This window comes from Oryctolagus cuniculus, chromosome 9 (genome assembly GCF_964237555.1).
Source record: "Oryctolagus cuniculus chromosome 9, mOryCun1.1, whole genome shotgun sequence".
NCBI lineage: Eukaryota > Metazoa > Chordata > Mammalia > Lagomorpha > Leporidae > Oryctolagus > Oryctolagus cuniculus.
Genome location: NC_091440.1, coordinates 90,493,630 through 90,512,241, shown reverse-complemented (window position 1 = coordinate 90,512,241; position 18,612 = coordinate 90,493,630). Strand labels below are relative to the sequence as shown.

At 46.2% G+C, this 18,612-nt stretch overlaps 1 protein-coding gene and 1 long non-coding RNA gene across 9 annotated transcripts in view; one reads left to right on the top strand and one right to left on the bottom strand.

Annotated features, from left to right (window-relative positions):
* Positions 1-1,611: 1,611 nt before the first annotated feature.
* Positions 1,612-6,732, bottom strand: LOC103349034 (uncharacterized). The gene is made up of 2 exons (XR_007921203.2): positions 6,124-6,732; positions 1,612-5,611 (listed from the first exon to the last, which is right to left on the bottom strand). It is a non-coding gene; the product is annotated as an uncharacterized lncRNA (long non-coding RNA).
* Positions 4,289-18,612, top strand: part of CPAP (centrosome assembly and centriole elongation protein) — a 68,045-nt gene continuing 53,721 nt past the window's right edge. For 2 of the 8 annotated variants that reach the window (XM_051850677.2, XM_070049102.1), the window contains exon 1: positions 4,289-4,504. The gene's annotated coding sequence lies outside the window, so the exon portion shown is untranslated. Of the gene's footprint in view, positions 4,505-6,639; positions 6,904-7,624; positions 7,910-8,986; positions 9,076-18,612 lie in introns of those variants that run through there. The other 6 variants (XM_008259956.4, XM_051850674.2, XM_008259955.4 and 3 more) reach the window with 6 other exon arrangements.

Below are 18,612 nucleotides of genomic sequence, written 5' to 3'. Positions count from 1 at the left end.
ATGGGGCATGTAAAGAAACATGAAAGTATGGCCAACTCAAAGGGAAAAAATGAATAGAAATAGTCTCTTGGGAAATATAGACACAGGAATAATTAAACAAATACTTAATAAAGTATTTTAAACATGCACAAAGAACTAAAGGGGAACATGGACAAAGAATGAAAAGAAACCAGGAGGACAATGTCTCAACAGATAGTGTGGATACAGAAATTATGAAAAGGAACCAGATAGAAATTTTGCGGTTGAAAAAAGTACAGTAACTTAAACGAGAAAGTTATAAGAGGGGCTTAACAGCAGTTTGAGCAGGCAGAAGAAAGAAGGAGCAAACTTCAACATAGCAGTCAATCAAGTCTGAGAAGCAGAAAGAATGAAGAAAAAGGGACAAAGCAGCTAAGGTCAGGAGACACCATCAGGGGCACCAATATATGCATTAAGAGGTGAGAGGGAGAAATTCACAGAAAGTACATCAGGAGAAATCACGGCCCACGAGTACCAAATTTGATAAAGATATAGAGCAACACATCCAAGAATTTCCATGAACTCCAGGTATAATAAACTCAAAGAGATTCACTAGGATACACATAGTCAAACTGTTAAGAGACAAATACAAGCCGGCGCCGTGGCTCAATAGGCTAATCCTCCACCTTGCGGCGCCGGCACACCGGGTTCTAGTCCCGGTCGGGGCGCCGGATTCTGTCCCGGTTGCCCCTCTTCCAGGCCAGCTCTCTGCTATGGCCAGGGAGTGCAGTGGAGGATGGCCCAGGTGCTTGGGCCCTGCACCCCATGGGAGACCAGGAAAAAGCACCTGGATCCTGGCTCCTGCCATCGGATCAGCGCGGTGCGCCGGCTGCAGCGGCGGCCATTGGAGGGTGAACCAACGGCAAGGGAAGACCTTTCTCTCTCTGTCTCTCTCTCTCACTGTCCACTCTGCCTATCAAAAAAAAAAAAAAAAAAAAAAGAGACAAATACAAAGAGAATCTTTGAAAGCAAGGGAGAAGTGATCAATATATTTGAAGATCCTCCATAAGCCAGTTTCTCAGCAGAAATTACGGAGCCAGAAGGCAGTGGGATAGATATATATATATATATATATATATATATATACATACACACACACATACACATATATATCTTTTAAAGATTTTATTTATTTATTTGAGAGGTAGAGTTACAGACAGTGAGAGGGAGAGACAGAGAGAAAGGTCTTCCATCCACTGGTTCTCTCCACAAATGGCTGCAATGGCTGGAGCTGCACCCATCCAAAGCCAGGAGTCAGGTGTTTCTTCCTGGTCTCCCATGCAGGTGCAGGGGTCCAAGGACTTGGGTCATCTTCTACTGCTTTCCCAGGCCATAGCAGAGAGCTGGATGGGAAGAGGAGCAGCAGGGACTAGAACCGGTGCCCATATGGGATGGCAGCGGATTAGCCTGATGCGCCACAGTGCTGGCCCCTGTGGGATGATATATTTTAAGTGCTGAAAGAAAAAAATGACAATGAATAATTATATATCCATGAAAACTATCTTCCAAAAATGGAGAAATAAAGACATTGCTAGTTAAATAAAAGCTGAGAGTTCCATGCAAGTAGACTCAACATAGAGGATATGTTAAAGGGAATCTTTTATCTTAAAATGAAAGAACATCAGACAGTAACTTGAAGTCAAATGAAGTAAGGAACACTGATCAAGGTAAGAATAAGAGGCAATGGTATCATAGTGTTGGTTTCTAAAACTTATTTATTCCTATCTGATTTGCTTTTTAAAATATTTTTTTATTTGAAAGGCAAAGAGAGAGAAAGAGAGAGAGAGAGAATCTCTCACCCACTGGGGTTCACTTCCTGGCTGCAACAGCCAGGTCTAACAATTAAAATGTCTGTGTCCCACACCAAAATGCCTGAGTTCAATTCCCAGCCTTGCCTTCTGACTCCAGCTTCTTACCAATGCAGTAAAGTAATAGGGTTCCAGCCTCCTATGTGGGAGACCCGATTGTGCTCCTGGTACTTGGCTCTGGCCCCTGCCCAACTGCAGACATTACAGGCATTTGGGATGTAAACCAGGGGATGGGAGTTGTGTGTGTGTGTTTTTTTTTTTTTTTTTTTTTTTTTTTTTTACAGGCAGAGTGGACAGTGAGAGAGAGAAAGAGAGAAAGGTCTTCGTTTTCCGTTGGTTCACCCCCCAGTGGCCCCTCTGGTGGCGCACCGCGCCTATCTGAAGCCAGAAGCCAGGTGCTTCTCCTGGTCTCTCATGCGGGTGCAGGGCCCAAGCACTTGGGCCATCCTCCACTGCACTCCCGGGCCACAGCAGAGAGCCGGCCTTGAAGAGGGGCAACTGGGACAGAATCTGGCACCCCAACCGGGACTAGAACCCGGTGTGCTGGTGCCACAGGCGGAGGATTAGACTAGTGAGCCGCGGCGCCGGCCAATCTTTATTTTCATTGATTTTTTTTTTTTGCTACTATATAAGGATATCCTCCTTTGGGTGATTTAAGAGCATAGTTCATCAATGAGCATCTCTTATTTTTCCTTTATTGACAGTAAATCTTACATCTAGTTTTCATGCTGCTTCCTGTTTTGTCATTTTGGGTTCAAAGCCACCTCTGTGAAAACCACCGTGAAAAACAGATTTTGGTAGACCTGCAAGACTTGTTTTACTTGAGGCTCTGTATGCTTTGTGGCTTGCCAAACATAACAACTTGTAAATCCCACCATAGCATGGTCAGTTCAACTGCTACCATGGTGCTGGCCACGTTCCGGCTGTGCTCTCTGCCTCCACTAGGAGCGCTGTTCATCCCAGTGCAGAGGCCCCCCGCCACAGCTGCTATTCACCTTTAAAAGAAAGCAATGCAGTCGACCTATGCAAGCACAAACTGTGGCAGTGTAGCAGCACCTGATGTTGTGAGAAACTCCTCTGCTGAGCTAAAATTCTAGAAATCGGAGTTCTGGGACTTGGTGAGGAACTCCTCTCTTCCCAAAGGTGGAGTGACTGTGTTTTCTTGCCATTGCCTAAGGGCCAGCACTCACATCTCTCAGCTTGTGGGAGTCACCCCTGCTAGCCTGGGATGACCCAGGCCTGGGGATATTCCCCTGGGCTAGGTCTGCACTTTTGTCCCCTCTGGAGAGTCACCACTACATTACTGTCTAGCAATGACAAGTTTCTAACCCTCCAAACATCTTTCATACCCAAATTATAATTTATTATTCTGTATCTTGCACACCATTTGATGTGATCTGTAGGGAATTTTGGCCAAGTGAGTTAACCAAGAGTTCAAGTCATGATAAAGATGAACCATCTTACTTTTTATTATTTAGTAGGCATTGTGTTGTTTACATGTATTTTCTTCTTCTTTTTTTTATTTTTTTATTTTTTTTATTTTTTGACAGGCAGAGTGGACAGTGAGAGAGAGAGACAGAGAGAAAGGTCTTCCTTTGCCGTTGGTTCACCCTCCAATGGCTGCCGCGGCCGGCGCGCTGCGGCCGGCGCACCGCGCTGATCCGATGGCAGGAGCCAGGTGCTTTTCCTGGTCTCCCATGGGGTGCAGGGCCCAAGCACCTGGGCCATCCTCCACTGCACTCCCTGGCCACAGCAGAGAGCTGGCCTGGAAGAGGGGCAACCGGGACAGAATCCGGCGCCCCGACTGGGACTAGAACCAGGTGTGCCGGTGCCGCTAGGCGGAGGATTAGCCTAGTGATCCGCGGCGCCGGCTTGTATTTTCTTCTTTTAATGTAATTTTAAAACAATTTTAAGATTTACTTTATTTGAAAGGATTACAGACAGGAGTAGAGAGAGAGAAAGAGAGGTCTTCTATCTGCTGGTTCACTCCCCAGATGGCCGCGACGGCTGGAGCTGGGCAGATCTGAAGCCAGGAGCCAGGAGCTTCTTCCGGGTCTCCCATGCAGGTGCAGGGGCCCAAGCACTTGCGCCATCTTCCATGGCTTTCCCAGGCTCACCAACAGGGAGCTGGATCAGAAGTGGAGCAGCCAGGACTTGAACCGACACCCATATGGGATGCTGGCGCTGCAGGCCAGGGCTTTAATCCAATGTGCCATAGCACAGGCCTCTCTAATGTAACCTTGACCATCCTATATAGTAGGTGTCATTACCATCATCCCTGTGTTGCAGGTAAGACTAGATTCAGGAAGGTGGAGTGCTGCCGATCACAAAGCTTTCTGAATGCTGAGCTAGGATTTGATCCTAGGCTTCCCCAACTATAGAGCCTGGGCTCTTGACCACTACAATGACACTGCCCTCCTGCCCCATGATGGCATAAAGGACTGTATCAGAATGGCTAACCAGGGCTCCCACCTTGTTGTGTGGGAGCTGTGAGTCTAATTTTTTCCCACAGCAATACCTGAAGATGCAGCAAGGAGAGGAGCAGTGGACGATGTTGAACCTTTCTTTGTGGCAGAATAGAAGCTGGAAGTTCCTTCCCCTTACCTCTTCCATCTTCTAATGGATTTGGAGAACCCTTCCAGCCTAGTGAGCAGTTTTGGGAACTACCTGGGCTACAGGTGAAAACTTATATATGAACCTTAAGACTTGGGTGTGATAAAAGATCTATTCATTTATTCAACCAACAAACAATGTAGTACTACATATCAATTTAGAATAAAACAGGCATATGAACTAGAGGGTATTGTGACTTCTCTAAAAAACATACAACATTTTAAGGAAAATGATGAGACTTTTGGGCCAAAGGATTATCATAAAGATGAAAACTGTTTGGGTCCTTGTCTGGCATCTCTATTAGTTGTGTCAGCTTGGAAGTTCTTGGGCTTTGGTTTCCTCATCTCTAATGAACTTTTTTTTTTTTTTTAAATTGAAAGAAGCAACAAAATCAAAACTTTGATTTAGGGGAGGACTTTCGTTGAAGTAGAAAGCAAAAGAAATCTTGAGGGGACAAATTTCTGTTAAATGTTTTGAATTATCCTTAACCAGTGTATTTGTTTCAACTGTTATACCAGTTGTTATAAATGACACTTCATTTGATTTACTTAGCAATTCTACTTGGCCTACTGTTAGACAGACACTGAGCCAGATCTGTCACTGCAGTAACTTACAGGTCTGTAACTTCCTAGTTCCCAGGGGTGTCTGTGCCTATGCAGCATCCTGTGATGGCAATTAGAAAAAACAAAACCAAACCCTGAGTTCTGCACTTTCAGTATTCAAATCAATCACTGTATAGTCAATGGACGTTCACTTGCAAAATAAATATTAACTATGAGAAATGATGAGTGATAGCTATTTTTGGAGTGAATTATCACATGGCTATGTAGAGAAGCTTTAAATTCCCCCCTCTAAGGTTTTCGACATTTTTGCCTATGAAATACACTGACAAAAGGCAACAGGAAAACAATACAGGAACTATATGTCTACTATGCCGGGAGTGATGGGGGCCAGCCAAGAAGTTAGAGAAGGACAAGGAGCTAAGATGCGTCCAGTAGTGTCCTTGCCATGACCTTGCACCCTTTTGCGCCAATTTGACTATCTACTTTCCCATGACAAACCTGAACCTCCTCCATTGTAGAGAAGACACGATGATCACCTGTATGCTGAACTCCAGGTGGAGATGCCAGCGATCATCACTGGGTTTGTATATTCCACTAGGGCACCGCCCCCTGTCGGATAAAGGGGGTGACTTTCATGCGGTGGGCACAATTTCCCCCCATGTGGTTGCCTGCACTGACGCTACTTTCTATCACTTAAAGTAAATCCTCCCATTCTTGCACTTCATCCATGTCTCTGCTTTGAGGTTAATCTCTTATGCCGAGATAGGAACCTGGAATAAATCCAGCTGGGGACCCCTACAGAACCCCCCACAACAGGAGTATTAGACTCAAAGGAGGGCAAGATCTGAACCCTATACGAGGGCATGGGACTCAGGAGGAAAGGGAGGTGGCACAGACCATGGAGGGGAGGGGTGGGGGGGGTAGTGCACAGACAGCCACCGCCTTGTTCGGCAGATGGTCTCCCAGGTAACGGCCACCTGTTGTCATCTCTGGTTAGCAATCAGCCTCCACCCTTCTTCCTGGGAAAAGACTCTGGGTGTGGGCGTATTGGGTATCAGACAGAAAAAGCTGTCCCTGAATCCAGTATTTATTAACATAAATATATGTAAATTTCTTCTTACACAAGGAGCGCTTTTCAGGGCCAGTTCCTGTGTCTAAGGAGGCCTGCAGTTTCTCTCAATAAACGAACTAGATAAAGAAAATGCATTTAGAATATTCTACTTTCCCTTATTATTTCACCTCATGAAATAGTATAGCAAACAGCCCTTTCTTTTTACCCAGCCAAAGCGGAAAGCAAAGAGAAAAATAAATACCAAAATAGCAAACCAAACCAAACCAAACCCTCCCAAAGCTTCGATCTCTAGGTTAGCTTTGAGTCGACGCTCCCTGTTTTCCGGGATACTTGGAGATGTATTGCTCTTGTAGGCGTCCCTCAGTTTTCAAAGACTTCTGCGCTCAGGGTCTCCAACCTCTGCGGAACCCGACTCTAGGACGGTTTTCCCTCCCGCCCCGCCGCCCGCCTACCGCAGTCACCCGCTAGAGTCGGGGCCGAAAGGAGGAGCGCAGCCCATTCCCTGGCAACGCCCGTCCTTGTGGCGTCTCTGGGAATTGTAGTTTGCGTGGATTCAGCGTGCCCGCGCGCAAGCGCAAAGGGGGGGCAATGGAAACTACAATTCCCAGGAGCCCTCGGGACAGGGGCGGGACCTGTCCGGGGGGCGGGGCTCCTACTGACGCGGTGATTGTGGCGGCTCATTCGTAAGTGCGGCTGCGACTGCGGCTTCTGGTTCGAGCGGGTTTAGCGGTCTGGGCTTCGCGGAGCGGTAATTTCGTGGGGGAAGGGGGCGAGGAAGCTCGATTTCTGGCGCCCCGCACCTGAGGGAGGACCCCGCTTGGGCGGCCGGGTAGGCTCGGCAGGGCGCCGGCGGGCGGCTGGCCGCGGCGGCCCCGGTTTGGCTCCTCGGCGCTGCGTTGCTCCTTAGGGTGCCGGGGTCGCCTGCCTCCCCGGTGGTCTCGTCCTGGCCGGGCCAGCTTTGGGTGCGTGAGAGGCGCGGGGCCCACAGTCCCGCTGGAGCCGAGCTGGCGGAGTGGCGTTGCTTGCAGTCCTCTGGGCGGGTTTCGCTGAGCCGCGTCAGGGGTTCTCATTTAAACCTTTGTGTGTATTCCTGGCTTTCTAGTAGATGCTGCGACGAGGGACTAATAATCACTTCTCAAACCAATTTTTCTCGGCCTCAGAGTGGCTTTGAATGTGCTGTTGTGTCCAGTTTCCTCATCACTGCAGAGCATTTCTCACTTTTTTAAAATTGCCTTAAAGAATGTTTACCTAGCGTTTTTTGGAGGTTGCAAGGCTGTCAATTTGTCAGACTTTTATGAACAGTTTTATTGATAAAAAATAAACATGGCACGTGTTTAATTCATACGGTTTGATGGGTTTGACATATTCAGGCTTCCTTATCCATAATATTTTGATATCTGAGTCCACTGCCTTTTTAGGCAGGAAGTATTGAATTCCTGTGAAACTGTATTTTATTTTATCTTTTATAATTTTATTTATTTGGCATAGCAACAGTGAGAGACAGACAGACCAAGGGAAGCAGAGAGGGAAGGGAGTGGGGAGAGAAATTGAGATATTCCATCTGCTAGTTCACTCCCCGAATGAACACACAAGCCAGGACTGGGCCAAGCCAAGCCAGGAGCTGGGAACTCAATCCAGGTCTTCCATGTGGTGGCAAGGACCTAACTGCTTGAACCGTCACCTACTACCTCCCAGGAGGCTGGATTAGAAGTGGAGCAGATGGGACTCAAACCAGCACTGTGGTGTGGGATGGAAGCCTTGCGAATTGCAGCCTGATCAACTTGCAGCCACAACATTTGCCCAAAACACTGTTTTATACTTCATGCTGACATCAAGTATATACTTAGATTCATAGTCATGAAATTGAAGTGAAGCTGTAAGTTTTTTTTTTAATATTTTTTAAGATTTATTTGTTTGAAAGGAAGAGTGACAAGGAGGGGGAGAAAGAGAGCGAGCTTGCATTTATTTGCTGGTCCACACCTCAAATAGCTGCAACAGCTAGGACTGGGCAAGGCTGAAGCCAGGAGCCAAGAATTCCATCCTGGTCTCCCATGCGGGTGGCAGAGGTTCAAGTACTTGGGCCATCATCTGCTTTTCCAGGCACATTAGCTGGAGCTAGATTCAAAAGCAGAGCAACCAGGACTTGAACTGGTGCACGGGATTGCTGTCATTCCAAGTGGTCGTTTAATCTGATGCACCACAGCACCAGCCCCCAATTTTATTTTTTTTATTTTAAAGAGAGAGCTTCCATCCACTGGTTCATTCCCTAAATGGCTGCAAACGAGGAGCTTGGCCAATCTGAAGCCAGGAGCCAGGAGCTTTATCTGGATTTCCCATGGGGGTGTGGGAACCCAGGCACTTGGGCCATCTTCCACTGCTTTCCCAGCTGCATTAGCAGGGAGCTGGATTGGAAGTGGAGTAGCCAGGACTCGAATAAGCGCCCAAATGGGATGCCAGCATTGCAGGCAATGACTTTACCTGCTATGCTACAATGCCGGTCCCCAATATAGTTTTCTTTTCTTTTCTTTTTTTTTTTTTTTTGACAGGCAGAGTGGACAGTGAGAGAGAGAGACAGAGAGAAAGGTCTTCCTTTGCCGTTGGTTCACCCTCCAATGGCTGCCACGGCCGGCGCGCTGCGGCTGGCGCACCACGCTGATCCGATGGCAGGAGCCAGGTGCTTCTCCTGGTCTCCCATGGGGTGCAGGGCCCAAGCACCTGGGCCATCCTCCACTGCACTCCCTGGCCACAGCAGAGAGCTGGCCTGGAAGAGGGGCAACCAGGACAGAATCCGGCGCCCCTACCGGGACTAGAACCCGGTGTGCCGGCGCCGCAAGGCGGAGGATTAGCCTAGTGAGCCGCGGCGCCGGCCAAGTTTTCTTTAAATTTATTTTTATTTATTTGAAAGGCAAAGAGATCTCCCATCCTCTGCTTAAATGCTTGCAACAACAAGTGCTGGGCCAGGCTGAAGCTGGGAGTCAGGAACTCATTTCGCATTTCCCATGTGAGTGACAGGGACCCAATTACTTGAGACATAAAAGATTTAAAAAAATTATACCATAAATTCAGTTTTTAAGGCTATGCATTGATAACCTTTCTTTGGGTTTAGATTACCTTCGTATGTAAATTAGTAATTGCTCAGTGTCTCTCGCATTGCACCACTCATATAAAGCTAAACAAAAAAATTGGGATTTTTCCAGTTTTGAATCAGTTTATGCTATATTATATGAATGATTATTTGTAATGTAAGTGAAGATCTTTAACTTTTTGTAAAATATCTAATCATATAAATTAAAGTATCTTTAATCAAATTACTTCCAGTTGGAGAAATTTTGTTAGAAAATTATTTTCCTTCTCTCCAGCTAAAAATGGTTACCTTACTCCTATGCCCTTACCTTCCTTTCTTCTCTCATGTTCTTTCTTTTAGTCTGTCTTACAGTTGGCCAATGCTGCAAACTCAGATCCTGTTAAAAATCATTTAAAAATGTTTTTCTGGACATTTAATCTTGATAGAGGTGACTAATTTTGTTGATTTCTGTTATTGAGAATAAATTTATTAAAAGTTACCTTTTGGCCGGCGCCATGGCTCACTGGGATAATCCTCCGCCTGCGGCGCCGGCACACCGGGTTCTAGTCCTGGTTGGGGCGCCGGATTCTGTCTCTGTTGTTCCTCTTCCAGTCCAGCTCTCTGCTGTGGCCTGGGAGTGCAGTGGAGGACCCTGCACCTGCATGGGAGACAGGAGGAAGCACCTGGCTCCTGGCTTCGGATCGGCGCAGCGCGCCGGCCGTAGCAGCCACTTGGGGGTTGAACCAATGGAAAAAGGAAGACCTTTCTCTCTGTCTCTCTCTCACTGTCTTAACTCTGCCTGTCAAAAAAAAAAAAGTTACCTTTTTTGCTGAAAATATCTCACAATGTTATATACTTATCAATTTTTGTTTTGACATGACTTTTTTTTTTTGGCTCTGCCACAGCTAGTTGCAGTTGCCAGCTAGTGTGAAACTGTGATCTGTCTCTTCCTATTCTTTTTTCTGTTCAGATCGTAGTTCAAGCTTCTGTATTACCATTTGATTCTTCGGTGGTGTGCATTGGTTAAATTTTAAAAATAGATTTTTTTGTTTTTTTAACATTAGTTACGTTTATTAGTAATGCTCATATTTTAAGCTAATAATTATTAAACATTTTAAAAATATGTGATACACATTTTTATGAGGTACAATGCAGTATTTCAATATGTGTATACAATGCAAACTGATCAAATCAGGCAGTTAACATTTCCTTTTCTTTCTGTTTAGAGCCCACCAGCTCCTCTCTTCCAGTTCTTTCTATTGTATATGACATGTTATTGTGAGCTATCATTGCCTCACTGTGCTGTGAAACCGTAGGACTTACTTTAACTGTGTTGTGGTGCCCCCAGTATCCAATGCCGCTATGTCCCCTCTCCCCCTACGCTTCTTAGCCGCTAGTGTTCACTGTTGTAATCTCAGATGAAATTATTTTTTAAATTTCCACGTATGAGAGAGGGTGTGTGCATTGTCTTTCTGTGTCTTGCTTATTTCACTTAACACACATCTTCCAGTTCCATCCATTTTGCTGCAGATGTCAGTTTCATTATTTTTATGAATGATATTCCATTATGTATGTATATATATCACTTTTTTTTTTAAAGATTTATTTATTTATTTGAAAGAGTTACACAGAGAGAGGAGAGGCAGAGAGAGAGAGAGGTCTTCCATCTGCTGGTTCACTCCCCAGTTGGCTGCAATGGCCAGAGCTGCGCCGATCTGAAGCCAGGAGCCAGGCGCTTCCTCTGGGTCTCCCATGCGGGTGCAGGGGCCCAATGACTTGGGCCATCTTCTACTGCTTTCTCAGGCCAGTGCAGAGAGCTGGATCAGAAGTGGAGCAGCTGGGATTGGAACCGGCGCCCATATAGGATGCTGGTGCTCCAGGCCAAGGCGTTAACCTGCTGTGCCACAGCGCTGGCCCCTATATATCACTTTTTAAAACTCCTTCCATCCACAGACATCTTGGTTGATTCCATATCTTGACTATTGTGAATAGGGCTATGATGAACATGAGAGTGCAGGTATCTTTTTCAGGTGCTCAATTAATATTTTTGGTTTATATACCTAGAAGTGGGATAGATGGGTCATGTGGTGCATTTATTTGTTTATATTTTTAGGACTCCCATACTGTTATGGCTTTACTAATTTGCATTCCTTCCAGCAGTGTATAGGGTTTTCTTTTCTCCATGTCCAGCTTAATTTTTTTGTCATTAAAAAGTTTATTTATGTGAGTGACAGAGAGTGAGAGAGAGAGAGACAGACACTGTCTTCCCTCTGTGCCCCAAATGCTGGATAGCTGGGGCTGGTTTAGGCCTAAGGCAGGAGCCAGGAACTCTATCCAGGTCTCCTGCATGAGTGATAGGAAGTCAGGAAGCCATCACCTGCTGCCTTCCAGGCACATTGGCAGGAAGCTAGATCGGAAGCAGAGGTGGGACTCCATCCCCGGCACTCCGATATGGGAAGGTGGCGTCCTACTGTGCTACAACACTTGCCCCTCTTTTCATCGTTTTGATAATAACCATTCTTTAAATGTTTTATTTATTTGAGAGGGGTGTGTGTGTGTGTGTGTGTGTGTGTATAAAGAGACAAGAACTCCCACAACCTGGTTCACTCCCTAAATGTCTGCAGTAGTTGGAGCTGGGCAGAACTGGCAGAACTAAGGAGCTAAGAACTCAATCCAGGTCTCCTGTGTGGGTGACAGAGAGCCACGTCCTTAAGCTATCATCTGCTGCCGCTCAGGCTGTGCATTAGCAGAAAGCTGGAATCAGCACTGGAGCTGGAACTTGAATCCCTGCACTCTAATATGGGTTGTGAGCATCTCAAGTGGGTCTTAACTAACATTAGGCCAGACACCCACCTCTGATAATAGCTGTTCTTACCAGAGAGAGATAATACCTCATTGTGGTTTTGATTTGCATTTCCCTGATGCCTAGTGATATTGTATATTTCTTTTCTTCTTTTTAAATTTCATTTAAGATTTATTTATTTATTTGGAAGCCAGAGTGACAGAGAGAGAGAGAGATCTTCCATCTGCTGGTTCACTTCCCACATGGCAGAAGCCAAGAACCAGGAACTCCATCTTGGTTACTCATGTGGGTGGTATGAGTATTTGGGCCATCTTCTGCTGCCTTCCCAAGCACATCAGCAGGAAGCTGTATTGTAAGCAGAGTAGCCAGGACTGTAACTGGCACTCTTGTATGGGATACCAGCATTGCAAGTGGTGGCTTAACCCTCTGAGCCACAATGCTGATTCCTGTTGTGCATTTCTTCTTATATTGGCCATTTGTATTTCTTTCTTTCTTTGAGAGGCAGAGATGGAGATAGAGACTACGAGGGCACTCTCAGCCACTGCTTCATTCCCCAAAGCTTACAATGGCTGGAACTAGGCTCAGCTGGAGCTGGAAGCCAGAAACTCAATCCAGTCTCCTATGGGGGTGACAGGAACCCAGTTAATTGAGCCTTCGTTGCTGCCTCCCAGATCTGTATTTGTGGAAAGCTGGAGTTATGAGCTGGAGCCAGGGCACTGAACCCATGTACTCCAGTGTGGGAAGCAGATGTCATAACCACTAGGCTCAAGGCCTATACCTATATTTCTTTTGATAAATAATCTGTTTGGATATTTTGCCCATTTTATAAATTGGATTCTTTCTTTCTTTCTTTCTTTTTTTACATTTTTCTGTTTTTTCATTTTTTTTTGAAAGGCAGGATGATCTTCTAACTACTTATTCACTCCCCAAATGCCTACAGTAGCTGGAGCTGGGCCAGGCAGTAGCCAGGAGTCCCAAACTCAATTTAGTTCTCCCACATGGGAGACCAGCTGCTTGAGCCATCACCTGCTGCTTCCCAGGTGAGAAATAGCAGGAAGCTGACGCTGGGAGTAAAGTCTGTGCACTTGAACCCAAGCATTCTGATAGGGGATGCAAACCTCCCAAGTGGTATCTTAACCACTTGTCCCTGTTTTTTTTTTTTTTTTTTATTGTTGAGTTTTTGAGTTCCTTTTATGTATGAGGTATTAATCCTTTGTCAGATGCACAGTTTGCAAATATTGTCTCTGCATCTGTCAGTTGTCTTTTACTCTGTTCTTTTGTTGTGCAGAAGCTTCTTAGGTTATACTGTCCCACTTATTTAGTTTTGCTTTTGTTGCCTGTGCTTTGGGGTCTTACCCAAAAAATTTTTCCTGATATTGATGTCTTGAAGTGTTTTTCTTGTTTTTCTCTAGTAGTTTCATAGTCATATATTTAGATCTTTGATTTATTTTAAATTGATTTTTGTGTAAGGTGAGGGATATATTAATTTTCAAACTAGAAAAATAATTATGCCATGATTAGAATAACTAATTTGCCAGTTACAGTTTACGTAGGGGTCACTGTAACTTGTGCTGTTTGCATAAACCATTCAAATAAACACATAACAATGCTATATCATATGTGAGGGAAAAAAGACTGCAGGTGACATACCAACAGGCGCTTCAGTATACAATATCTATTTTTCAAAAAATTTGGGGGCCCGGCATTGTGGCACATTGGGTTAAGCTGCTGCTTCAGATGCCAGCATCCCATATCAGAGTGCTGGTTCAAGCGTCAGATGCTCTGCTTCGAATTCAGCTCCCTGCTCATGCACCTGGGAATGCAGCAGAAGATGGCTCACGTATCTGGACCCCGCCACCCATGTGGGAGACGAGGATGGAGCTCTTTGCTCCTAGCTTCAGCCTGGCCCAGACCTGGCTCTTGTGGCCATCTGGATAGAAGATTCTCTCTCTGTCTCTTTCTTTTTAAAGATTTATTTATTTGAAAGACAGAGTTAGAGAGAGAGAGAGAGAGACAGACAGACAGAGACCCCTTCCATCCCCTGGTTTACTCCCCAGATGGTTGCAATGGCCAGATCTGGGCAAGGTTGAAGCCAGGAGCCGAGAGCTTCTGGGTCTCCCATGTGGTTTCAGGTGCCCAAGAATTGGGCCATCTTCCATTGCTTTTCCCAGGCACATTAGCAGGGAGCTGGATCAGAAGTGGAGCAGCGGCTGGCGCCGTGGCTCACTAGGCTAATCCTCTGCCTTGCGGCGCCTGCACACCGGGTTCTAGTCCCAGTCGGGGCACCGGGTTCTGTCCCGGTTGCCCCTCTTCCAGGCCAGCTCTCTGCTGTGGCCTGGGAGTGCAGTGGAGATGGCCCAAGTCCTTGGGCCCTGCACCCCATGGGAGACCAGGAGAAGCACCTGGCTCCTGCCATTGGATCAGCGCGGTGCGCCGATCGCAGTGTGCCGGCTGCGGCGGCCATTGGAGGGTGAGCCAACGGCAAAGAAAGACCTTTCTCTCTGTCTCTCTCTCTCACTGTCCACTCTGCCTGTCAAAAAAAAAAAAAAAAAAAAAAAAAAAAAAAAAAAAAAGTGGAGCAGCTGGGATTCAAATTGGCACCCATATGGGATGCTGGTGCTGTAGGCCATGGCTTTAATCCTCTGCACTACAGTACTGGCCCCCATTTTGTCTTTCATATAGCAGGAAGCTGGATCAGAAGTGGAAGAGCTGGGATTCAAATTAGACATTCCTACAAGGGATGCTGGTGTCCCAAGTGGAATCTTAACCACTGTGCCAGGTGCCTGCCCCAGTACATGATGTCTTATATCATACAATGCTTGAAGTGAAGTATAATCTTATCAAAAGGATAGAAAAATATTTCATATTTCTTCAGCTTCTGAATTTAACTTTAATTAAATAGTTCTTCACATCAGCCACTTTTCCAGTACTTGCTAGCCATGTGTGACTGTTAGACAGCACATGTCCATGATAATTTTTTTTTTTTGTCCCTCTTTCTAATTCGTGTATACGCAGCTGTTCGGTTTCCTTTGCAGTTAATGGTATATCTAGGATATATTCAGTAATTCCATCTCAGTAATTAAAGAGCTTATTTGTTCTCTTTGACAGTTGTGTAATTTGAATGTCATGATTAGCAGCTGTTCCTGTGTTAATGGACACTTACGTTATTTTAAGTTTATTTTTACTATTGTGAGCTTGTGCCAGTATGACTGAGACAGAAATGTCTTGAGGTAAAATTGCTGAGTCAAAGTTTCTGTTTATTGTCAGTTTGAATAGAGATCCTCTTTTTTATGCTTGGTGTTAATTTTTATCTCTTTAAAAATTATCCGGCGCCGCAGCTCACTAGGCTAATCCTCCGCCTTCCAGCGCCGGCACACCGGGTTCTAGTCCCGGTCGGGGCACCGGATTCTGTCCCGGTTGCCTCTCTTCCAGGCCAGCTCTCTGCTGTGGCCAGGGAGTGCAGTGGAGGATGGCCCAGGTGCTTGGGCCCTGCACCCCATGGGAGACCAGGAGAAGTACCTGGCTCCTGCCATCGGATCAGCACGGTGCACCAGCTGCAGCGCGCTGGCCGCGGCGGCCATTGGAGGGTGAACCAACGGCAAAAAGGAAGACCTTTCTCTCTGTCTCTCTCTCTCACTGTCCACTCTGCCTGTCAAAAAAAAATTATTCATTTCTCATTTTTTTATGTGAAAGAGAGCGACAGAGAGACAGGTGTGCAGGTTCACTCTCCAAATGCCTATGATAACCAGGGCTTGGCCAGGCTGAAGCCAAGGAGGCTGGAGCTTCATCTGGGTCTCCCTTGTGGGTGACAAGAACTTGAGCCTTATAGGAAGCACAGTAGCAGCAGTCTGGATTGGAAGTGGAAGAGCTAGATTGGAAGTGGATTCAAACCAGGCACTCCTGACACGGGGTGTGGGCGTCCTGATGGTTGACTTAATCATTGCATTAAACACCAGCCCTTGGTATCGAGTTTTAGTCTTTGTCAACCCTGTATGTGAAAAGTGGTTTGTCATTACTGTTTTAATTTCTGTTCAGTACAGTGAGGGTGGGTGTATTTTTGATATTTGTATGTCTGTTTTTCTATCTTTTATATGTTTATTTTTTTAGACCTAGTTAACAAGTGAAATGCGTGTTTGCCTCCAAATTGCCATTTTTCATTTCTCTTTGGTTTTTAAAATTTTATTTATTTATTTGAGAGGTAGAAAGAGAGAGGGAGAGACTTCTGCGCCCATAGTGATGCTGGTGCTGCAGGCTGGGCTTTAATGCACTGTGCCACAGCGCAACCCCACCCCCACCCCCTTTTTTTTAAAAGATTTATTTATTTGAAAGAGAGTTACGGTGGTGGAGGGTGGAGAGGGGAGGGACAGAGAAAGGTCGGTCTTCCACCTACTCGTTCACTTTCCAAACGGCTGCAATGGTTGGGACTGGGCCAGGCTGAAGCCAGGAGCTTCATTCAGGTTTCCCATGTGGTTGCAGAGGCCCAAACACTTGGGCCCATCTTCTGTGAATTCCATTCTGCATCCAGCTGCTCATAAAATGTCTTTACTTGCATGTCTGTTAGACATCTTAAATTTTCTGCTATTAAACTTTTTTAAAATTTAAGAAATATTTATTTGAGAGAGCTACAAAAAGAGAGTGATAATTAGAGTGAGCTGTTGGTCCATTCCCCAAATATCTGCATTGGCTAGGGCCTACCGGCCAAAGCTGGAAATCAGGAACTTGATTTCAGGTCTCCCACATGGATGGCAGGAACCTGATTCTTGAACCATCACTCCTTCCTCCTGAGGGTCTGAATTAGCAGGAAGCTGGAGTCAGGAGCTGGAGCCAGGGATCCTACCCAGGTACTCTAGTGTGAACTGTGGGTATCTTAACCACTAGGCTAAATGCCTGTCCCATAAATTCGGCTGTTTATCTCTTATAAACCTGTTTTTTTTTTTTATTTTTATTTATTTATTTTTTGACAGGCAGAGTGGACAGTGAGAGAGACAGAGAGAAAGGTCTTCCTTTGCCGTTGGTTCACCCTCCAATGGCCGCCGCGGCCGGCGCGCTGCGGCCGGTGCACCGCGCTGATCCGATGGCAGGAGCCAGGAGCCAGGTACTTCTCCTGGTCTCCCATGGGGTGCAGGGCCCAAGCACTTGGGCCATCCTCCACTGCACTCCCTGGCCACAGCAGAGAGCTGGCCTGGAAGAGAGGCAACCGGGACAGAATCCAGTGCCCCAACCGGGACTAGAACCCGGTGTGCCGGTGCCGCTAGGCGGAGGATTAGCCTAGTGAGCCGCGGCGCCAGCCATAAACCTGTTTTGTCTTCAGTCTTCCTTATCTCAGTAAATGGCAACTCTGTTCTTCCAGTTGGTCATCAATGGCATTGTAAGGAATGAAGTGGAGGAGCCCAGTGACTTTCAGAGGCAGTTAGACAATCAAGGAGGGATGGTTGGTGATGCAGGCTGATCATTAGAGATTAAAATTGTGTTTTATGTTAGAAGCAGGAAGGGAATAGTGTGGAAGAAAAAATAATCAATTACATATATATGTGTGTGTGTATATATATTTATATATATGGATATGTATACATAATACATATATGTACTCCAGGCCCAGTGGGTTTCATAGGAAAAGTGTTCTGAGGAAAGAGAAGGATGCTTCCAGAAGCTGTTAGGTTAATTGGGGGATTTGCTAATGTAGGAAAGCTGGGGATGCTTAGGAGCTGGAAACAAAAGAAGGCGTGGGGATTAGCATGTAAGAGGTGAAGGGTGGCTTGGGAGAAGGGGACTGCTTGTGGTGACTGATAAAAGTTTAAGTACAGGGCCGGCGCCGCGGCTCACTAGGCTAATCCTCCGCCTAGCGGCGCCGGCACACCGGGTTCTAGTCCCGGTTGGGGCGCCGGATTCTGTCCCGGTTGCCCCTCTTCCAGGCCAGCCCTCTGCTGTGGCCAGGGAGTGCAGTGGAGGATGGCCCAGGTGCTTGGGCCCTGCACCCCATGGGAGACCAGGAAAAGCACCTGGTTCCTGGCTCCTGCCATCGGATCAGCGCGGTGCGCCGGCCGCAGCGCGCCAGCCGCGGCGGCCATTGGAGGGTGAACCAACGGCAAAAGGAAGACCTTTCTCTCTGTCTCTCTATCTCACTGTCCACTCTGCCTGTCACAAAAAAAAAAAAAAAAAAAAAAAAAAAAGTTTAAGTACACAGATTAATCCTGGAAAAGTCAAGGTAGGGCAGTGGTCATGATGGGTTCCTGGAGGGATGGGTCATTGGTGGGGGCATCCTGCAGATGAAGCATTAAGAAGTGTAGGTGGCTGGTCCTACTCTGCCCATGGTAGCTGTACAACCCATGTCTTCTCCTCCACCTAGTCTTTAATTTTACACACAAGGACTTCCTGTCCACCTTGTCTATACTTGCAATCTCATGGTTTTTATTTTTCTTCTTAGCACTAATTACTGTTTTGTATACTATGTAATTTATGTGAGTGTGTTTTTCTTTTCCTTTTTTTTTTTTTTAAAGATTTATTTATTTATTTGTAAGGTAGAGGTGCAGAAAGGCAGAGAGAGAGAAGAGTCTGTTCTTCTATCTGCTGGTTCACTCCCCAGATGGCCACAATGGCTGGAGCTGGGCTTATCTGAAGCCAGGAGCCAGGGGCTTCTTCCAGGTCTCCTATGTGGGTGCAGGGGCCCAAGG